Source organism: Heterocephalus glaber, unplaced genomic scaffold (assembly GCF_053883595.1).
Source record: "Heterocephalus glaber isolate CG9 unplaced genomic scaffold, H.glaber_assembly_v1.0 deba00001465, whole genome shotgun sequence".
Lineage (NCBI taxonomy): Eukaryota > Metazoa > Chordata > Mammalia > Rodentia > Bathyergidae > Heterocephalus > Heterocephalus glaber.
Genome location: NW_028258312.1, coordinates 15645713 through 15653874, shown reverse-complemented (window position 1 = coordinate 15653874; position 8162 = coordinate 15645713). Strand labels below are relative to the sequence as shown.

The following is an 8162-nucleotide window of genomic DNA, read 5'->3' as shown; positions in this document are numbered from 1 at the left end:
ATCCTCCCAAACCATGAGGCATATTAAATCTTGTTACGGATGTCAAGTATTTTGTCCCAGCAAAGTGAGTAACCTAGTTCCTAAGAATGAAAAATTAGTATGCAGGAGGTAGAAATTGACTACAAAGGTAAATCAAAGAATACTTATTTTGTTTCCTACAATGCTGATAATATAAAATTCCATTTATTTTATTTTTGAAATTTGAGAGTTTTTTTAATTCCAAAGTTCTACCAAAGGGGAAAATAGGTATCTTTAAGAATTTCCAAATCAGATTGTGAATAACCAAAACAGCAGATTTTTATAAAGAAAAAGAATGTTCTATGAATATGGACAACTGTGGTTAAGCTTAATTGTGTCAACTTGATTGACTTGGCAACCATCTAGAAGATTACTAAAGCACATTTTTTATTGTGTTTAGATGGGTCATTGGAGGCATGATGTTGGGTAATATATGTGGTATCTGGACCCTTCCTCTCTGGTGCGGCTCCCCTAATCTGCTTCCTGGCCTCCATGAACTATGCAACTTTGCTCTATCATACTCTTTTGCCATGATATTCTGCTTTGGATCCAGCTGGCCATGGACTGAATCCCCTGAAACCATGAGTAAAATTAAACATTCCTCCTTTAAGCTGTGGGTGTTGGGTATTGTGTCTCAGTGCTGTGAAAACTGACTGATAACATGTTCTCATAAGCACTTTCACTAGAGAAAAAGATGAGCTATTTTCAACCTAGTATTTAATGGCCTATTCTATTATAAATTAAAATGGAAGGTTCTATAACATTTTTAGACATACACTCACAAAAACTTGATACCTATTTATCATTCCTCAGAATGGTATTGGATCATTTCTCAGCCTATTGGCTAAGATCAAGTACATAATGCTATTGTAGACTATGCTCCATCAAAATAAGGGAGAAGATATGGGATCTGAGAGCCAAAAGAACAAATACAGGAGGGAAATCAAGAAAATCACTGTTACGACTTTGGAAGAGTCATCTTACACAAGATGAAACTGATTCAGTTCCTAATGTATTTGAAAATGTTAATTGGGAGTTTACACAATTAGAGGACAATATAGAACTAAATTAAGTACATAAAAATCTAAGCAAATGAAAAACAAGATACAAATTCCAAGGAATAAAAGATATTTGCAGTTGAGAGCCAATGCCAGCACCCAGGAGGAGGCTGCCCAGCTGCCATTCCACCGCCACCGCTCCCAGGGCAGAGGAGGTGAGCTGTGCAGGTGCCAACAGCACATGCCCCCCGCCCCAGGTGGAAATGAGAAGACACATAAACAAGCCTCAAAAAGTGACTACCAGATCACCTACAGCAACCCCAAAGGGAAACAATATGGAACAATCTGATACTCAACTACCTGGACTCCCTGAACTGGCAACAAAAGAGGATCTGGAAAAAATGAAATCAGAAATAATTCCTCACATAACAGCAGAGATTGTGCCCATAGTGCAAGACATGATTAATAAATCTAGAGAGGGAGGACACAGATAAAAAAAATAGAGGAGCTGAGGAACATGATGGAATCCAAACATAGGAAACAAATGGAATCCATAAAACAGATGCAAACAGATTTCCAGGAGATTAAAAACTCCATTGAAAGTCTACACAGCAGAATGAACCAATGTGAGGACAGAATTTCAGATATAGAAGATAAGATTGCAATTGGTGACCATTAAAAGAAAAATTTGCTTTAAAATTGTAAGGGACCATGAGAATTCAACCCAGCAGCTGCTAGACAATGCAAAGAAGAATAACATAAGGCTGATTGGAGTCAATGAAGAAACAGGAAAGAGTGCAGATGACATAAAAAAACTGTTCACAGAAGTGATGGCAGAAAACTTCCCGAGCAGGGGAAAAGAACTTGACATACAGATAAGTGAGGCATATAGGACTCCAACTAGCCTTGATCAAAAAAAAATCTACACATAGGCATATAATAGTTAGGATTCCTTGGGTCAGGGATTTAGCTCAGTGGTGCCATCACCTGCCTCACAAGTGCAAGGTCCTGAGTTCGATCCCCAGTACCAAAAAAAAAAAGTTAGGATTCCAGAAATCCAACAGAAGAACAAAATTCTACAAGCAGTGAGAGGAAAGAAACAAATCACATACAAAGAAAAGCCCATCAGAATCACAGCAGACTTCTCAATGCAAACCCTCAAGGCAAGAAGAGCTTGGAGCGACATATTTCAAGCCCTAAAGGAAAACAGCCTCCAACCCAGATTGATGTACCCTACAAAACTATCTTTCAAAATTGATGGAGAAATAAGATACTTTCATGACAAAGAGCACCTCAGGAGCTTCATGAATACCAAACCAGCACTCCAAAAAATTTTAGACAATATCCTAGGAAAAGACAATGAGGATCACAACTCCAGGAAGCCCAGCAGAATGAATCCATTGGGCGTCACAAATTAAATGCAAAGGGGGAGAATCCAATGAAAAGAAAAAGTCATGACAAGGCTTTTAAGACTTTTAACTTCATCTCCCTCATGAGTGTATAATTCAATCTTATTATTGTACTGATTAGTATTCTTCTGATTCTAGTGTTGCACACCTTTCCTTTGCTGTACTGGCTATTTATCATCTTGTGCCTACTTTTTAATTGGGTTGTCTATTAATGAGTTGTAAGAGTTCTTTACATAGTCTGGTCATAGGTTATATGCATTGTAAATATGGTCTGTTTAAACACTACTTTTCATTTTAACAATGTCATTTAAAGTTCTACATTTTGATGGAATCTCATTTATCAAATTTTTTCTTTTATACATCATGTTTTTTATATCCTAGGAAGTTCTTTCCTACCCTAAATTCATAAACATTTTCCCTTGTAATTTCTTCTTAAAATTTTATAGTTTTAGTCTTTCATATTTAGGTTCATAGATCCTTTCAAGCTATTTTTTTGTATGGAAATAAAGGGTTGAGGTTAATTTTTTTATACATGGATACCAGGTGTTCTAGTGCCATTTGCTGACGACACTGTCTTTTCCTTGGCTCTTGACTTGAGTTTATATTCTATAAAATGTTAATGTTAAATAATCTTTCAAAAACTCAGTGGACCATATATGTGTGGTTCTATTTCCAGATTCTCTGTTTTATTCCAATGATCTATATGTCTTTCCTTACACCAACACTGCCTTCATTACTATAGCTATATAGGAAGTCTTAAAATTAGGTACTGAATCTCTTCCATCACTGTTTTTTTTTTCTTTTTACTTTTCTAGGTCCTTTGTACTCCTACATAACTTTTAAATTTCAATATCTAATTCTTCATTTATAGCAAGTATACATAGACCTGAAATTTTATATATACCTTGTATTTTCTAATCCTGCTAAATTCAAATACAAGTTCTAGGGGTTCCTAGAGATTTCTTAGTATTTTCTCTGTAGATGATCATTTCATCTACATACAAAGATTTTACTTCTACCTTGTCAATCCTATCCTAATTGTGTCATTTTATTGCCAGAGTATTTTGGTTTAGGCCTATGTTTCAAAGTTTAATGGACAGATGAAGAGTAGCCATATCTGCCCTTGTTCCCCAGCTTAAGGAGAAAGCATTTTATCTTCTCCGTTCATATAAGGCGTTCTCACTGGAAGTATGGAGTACATGTCTTTAATCTGTTGAGAAGGTTCTGTTCTACTTCTAGTCTCCTGATAGCTTTTACCATGAACAGCTGTGGAATTTAGTCCAATACTTTTTCTCCAACTAGTGACAGGATCATATGGCTTTTTCCTTTCCTCTGTTAAAATGATGACTTTTGGGGGTGGATCTTCCAATGCTGAACCAACACTGCCATCCCTATAACAAAACCACTTTCTACATCCTGCCAGATCTGACTTCTAATAATTTGTTTTGTTAGACAAATTTCTATCTATGTTCATACTTTTTTTTCTATTATCTTTATCCAGTTTTAGGATTAGCACAACATTGATTTCCTAAAATGAGGGGAGAAGTGTTCCTTATTTTTTCTGCTTTAAATGTTTTATATAATTTATCAGTTAAAATGTATATGAGCCTGTTGTCATATAGGTAGGTTTTCAAGCTAGGAATATACTTTCTTTAATAGGTACTATTTAAATTTTATATATCCTCCAGAGTTGGTTTCATTAATTTGTCTTCCAAGGTACTTCTTAGAAGTTGTCAAATTTATTTCAAAACAGATTTTTGTAATATGCTTTCTATATCCTTTCAAATTCTGTAAAATCTGTGGTAATGTCTCCTAGATCTTGATATTGTAATTTTAAAAATGTATAATTGATATTGTGTAATAGGAAGAAAAGGTCTAAAGCAGTAGTGGAAGTGGGAGGGGTAGGGGAAAGGAAAGAGGGGAAAAGAAAAAATATGAGAAAAGAAAAAAAATGGAAACAAAGTCTTTGCAAATAGGGAAGGGTGGAGGTGGTGAAGGGAGGGCAGGGGAATGGGGAAAAAATAAGAACCACGATACTCACGTAATGGCACAAGATCCCAATGATGAATGTAACTGTAATTTATATCTAAAATGCACCAATAAACTTAATGGGAAAAAAAAGATAGTTGCAGTTGAAAATAAAAGTAGTCACAATTTACCATACAGCTTAGGAGTAAAAAAAAAGTTTACATAGTTATCATAAAGTAAAAGATAAACATAATGTAAAAGATGTTCTTATTAAAGTTAAATCTATGCAGAGAGATAGGGGAATAGAATGTCCTGTATAGATGGAGATAAAATCAAAGTAGATTTTCATTCTTTGTAATGGAGATTTGTTATTGAATAAAACTGAGATTGAAAAGTAGCAAATACACATTTTGTATAGATGCATGATGGTTATAACCATAAGGGCCAGGCAAGGGAGTTAAAAGGGAAGTAGACATTGGAGAGGTAGGTGGTTCGAGGGGCTGCTCCTTTTTATGGAAGCATTGCTTTTTGCAGGTATCTCTGTCTCCATATTACAGGTATGATTAATTTTATTAAAGTATATTTTTAATCATTAAAATGTAGAATATCAAGTTCTAGCTATTATAATATGAACAAAAATTAGAAGATATAGCTTAATATACACATTGATTTGCAAAAAGAAATTTCTTCCTTGATCACTAAAATAATATGCTAATTTAGATAAAAATTAAATTTGAGGCCTACGTACTTCTCAGACTTCATCACATATTCTCAACTCAATTGATTTCAAAGGACCAAAGGTGAGAAAAGTTTCTTTAAAATTTTATCTAGGACAATGATTTTCCAACTGGCTAACATTAATACTTTCTGTAAGGTGTGTGCACATTATTTCTAGATCTTAATGTTTTTGTCAGTGGCATTTCTTAAAACTCTTCTGCTGGAAGCCATTTCCAGGGTTGAAGATTATACTGATTTTCCTTGCCCACTCCCATTTCATAATTATTCTGCTTCCGTTTTACAAGTGAAATACATATCCTTCACCCTTTGCTAGTCTGACCACACAGAATGAACAATGCCCTGAGAATTGAAAAACCTTCCATAGCATCAAGTCACAAGAAAATCCAAATATTGCTGAAACAAGTGGACTCTATTGAGTAGGTAACAATAATTTTAAAAAATCAATTTCTTGTTCTTTCTTTCTTTTTGGGGGTGGGGGGTGGGGGGCGTACTGGGAATCGATCCAAGTAACTTGTGCTTGCCGGGCAGGCACGGCGCCACTGAGCTACATCCCCAGCCCTCTTGTTCTTCCTTGCTATGAGAAATAGCAAAGAAAATACAAACAGCAAGTAAATAACAAAATATTAGGGAGATCTAATACAGTTGACAGCTATAAGATCACTAATGTATTGAAATTAAAATACGAGCAATGATAATGTGACTTTTGACATACAACAAGAGGAGTTCAAGGAATGTTATGTTATTTTCTGACTGAAACTTCCTTTTTGGTCTACCTATGTTTCTCTGAAATAAAACTGATGCTGAACCACACCTCAGTGTAGAATAAATGTCCATCCACTTAATATCTATATTTTAAGTAAAATTTTACCAGTTTGACTTGATAATTATCAATATGCATAATACATTTATGCTGCTTTCATTAATTAAATGTTAGCAATAATGTCATAATTAGAATCCTATGCTTATCTGAAATTTTTACAAATGCATTTCAATTAATATACACACTTTTTCTTGCGGGGAAGTTTGAGAAAGTGATCAAAAATTCTAAAAGTCTATTATTTGGTGATTGAAATGGAATTTATATATAAATTTGAAAGAAAAAAAATAAAAGTTTTTCCATTGCTGAAGAAAGATGCTTTGTACATATTTCTAAGGAGGTGGCCAACAGCGGTGGAGCATATATATTTTTAAACATCAATATTTAATGATATCTTTTCTTATAACATGCAATAATTTTGTCCTTATCTTGAACAACTTTAGATATAAATTTAGACTATTTAAGGGGACTTAATAAGACTATTTAACTTAGAATATGTATTCTCATCACTTTTGAGATTATTTTACCAAGTCTGAGACCAAATATTTTGCAAAACAGCTATCAAAAGTTGACTTCTAGCTTACATAGTATGGGCGGCGACATTAGCTAGCGCTCGCTCTACTCTCCCTAACGGGAAAGCAGCGGACTACAAGAGACTGAACTGTATCTGCCTCTATTTCCAAACAAACTCACGTTCAACTTTCGCTCAAATAAAAAAGCCGGGAAAATTTTATTAATCCTTTTTTAAAAAAAGTTAATATAAAATTATAGCAAAAAAGGAACCTGAACTTTATAGCAACACAGCTGGAACAATCCGCAGCGGCGGCGGCAACGGCAGGAGAAGAGATTTAATTTAGTTGATTTTCTGTGGTTGTTGGTTGTTCGCTAGTCTCACGGTGATGGAAGCTGCACATTTTTTCTAAGGGACCGAGAAGCTGCTGGAGGTTGGTTCTCCCGTCAGAAACCCGACGCCAGCCGGGGATCTGGGGATCTTCGCACTATCCCCGAGATCTGAGTGGGATGTACTTTTGAAGGATGTGCAATGTTCAATCATAAGTGTGACAAAAACTGACAAGCAGGAAGCTTATGTACTCAGTGAGAGTAGCATGTTTGTCCCCAAGAGACGTTTCATTTTGAAGACATGTGGTACCACCCTCTGACTGAAAGCACTGGTTCCCCTGTTGAAGCTTGCTAGGGATTACAGTGGGTTTGACTCGATTCAAAGCTTCTTTTATTCTCGTAAGAATTTCATGAAGCCTTCTCACCAAGGGTACCCACACCGGAATTTCCAGGAAGAAATAGAGTTTCTTAATGCAATTTTCCCAAATGGAGCAGCATATTGTATGGGACATATGAATTCTGACTGTTGGTACTTGTATACTTTGGATTTCCCAGAGAGTCGAGTAATCAGTCAGCCAGATCAGACCCTGGAAATTCTGATGAGCGAGCTTGACCCAGGAGTTGTGGACCAGTTCTACATGAAAGATGGTGTTACTGCAAAGGATGTCACTCGTGAGAGTGGAATTCGTGACCTGGTACCAGGTTCTGTCATTGATGCCACACTGTTCAATCCTTGTGGGTATTCAATGAATGGAATGAAATCGGATGGAACTTACTGGACTATTCACATCACTCCAGAACTAGAGTTTGCTTATGTTAGCTTTGAAACAAACTTAAATCAGACCTCCTATGATGACCTGATCAGGAAAGTTGTGAAAGTCTTCAAGCCAGGAAAATTTGTGATCACCTTGTTTGTTAATCAGAGTTCTAAATGTTGTACAGTGCTTTCTTCACCCCAGAAGATTGAAGGTTTTAAACGTCTTGATTGCCAGAGTGCTATGTTCAGTGATTACAATTTTGTTTTTACCAGTTTTGCTAAGAAGCAGCAGCAACAGCAGAGTTGATTAAGAAAAATGAAGAAAAAACGCAAAAAGAGAACACACATAGAAGGTGGTGGCTGCTTTCTAGATGCTGATACCAGGGGCTATGCTTTCCATAACCATCACCTTGTAGTTGCAGAAAGCCCTATATGTAATGATAGTGTAATCATTTTGAAGTGTATGAATTATTATATCAAGGAGTTAGATATCTTGCATGAATGCTCTCTTCTGTGTTTAGGTATTCTATGCCACTCTTGCTGTGAAATTGAAGTGCAGGTAGAAAAATTTTACTGTATGAAACTTTACAACACTTGTGAAAATAATTCAGTTTGGT

The 8162-nt window shown here is 35.6% G+C and overlaps 1 pseudogene; it reads left to right on the top strand.

Moving 5' to 3' along the window:
- Positions 1-7089: 7089 nt before the first annotated feature.
- Positions 7090-7931, top strand: LOC101713051 (S-adenosylmethionine decarboxylase proenzyme 1 pseudogene; annotated as a pseudogene).
- The last annotated feature ends 231 nt before the right edge of the window (positions 7932-8162 follow it).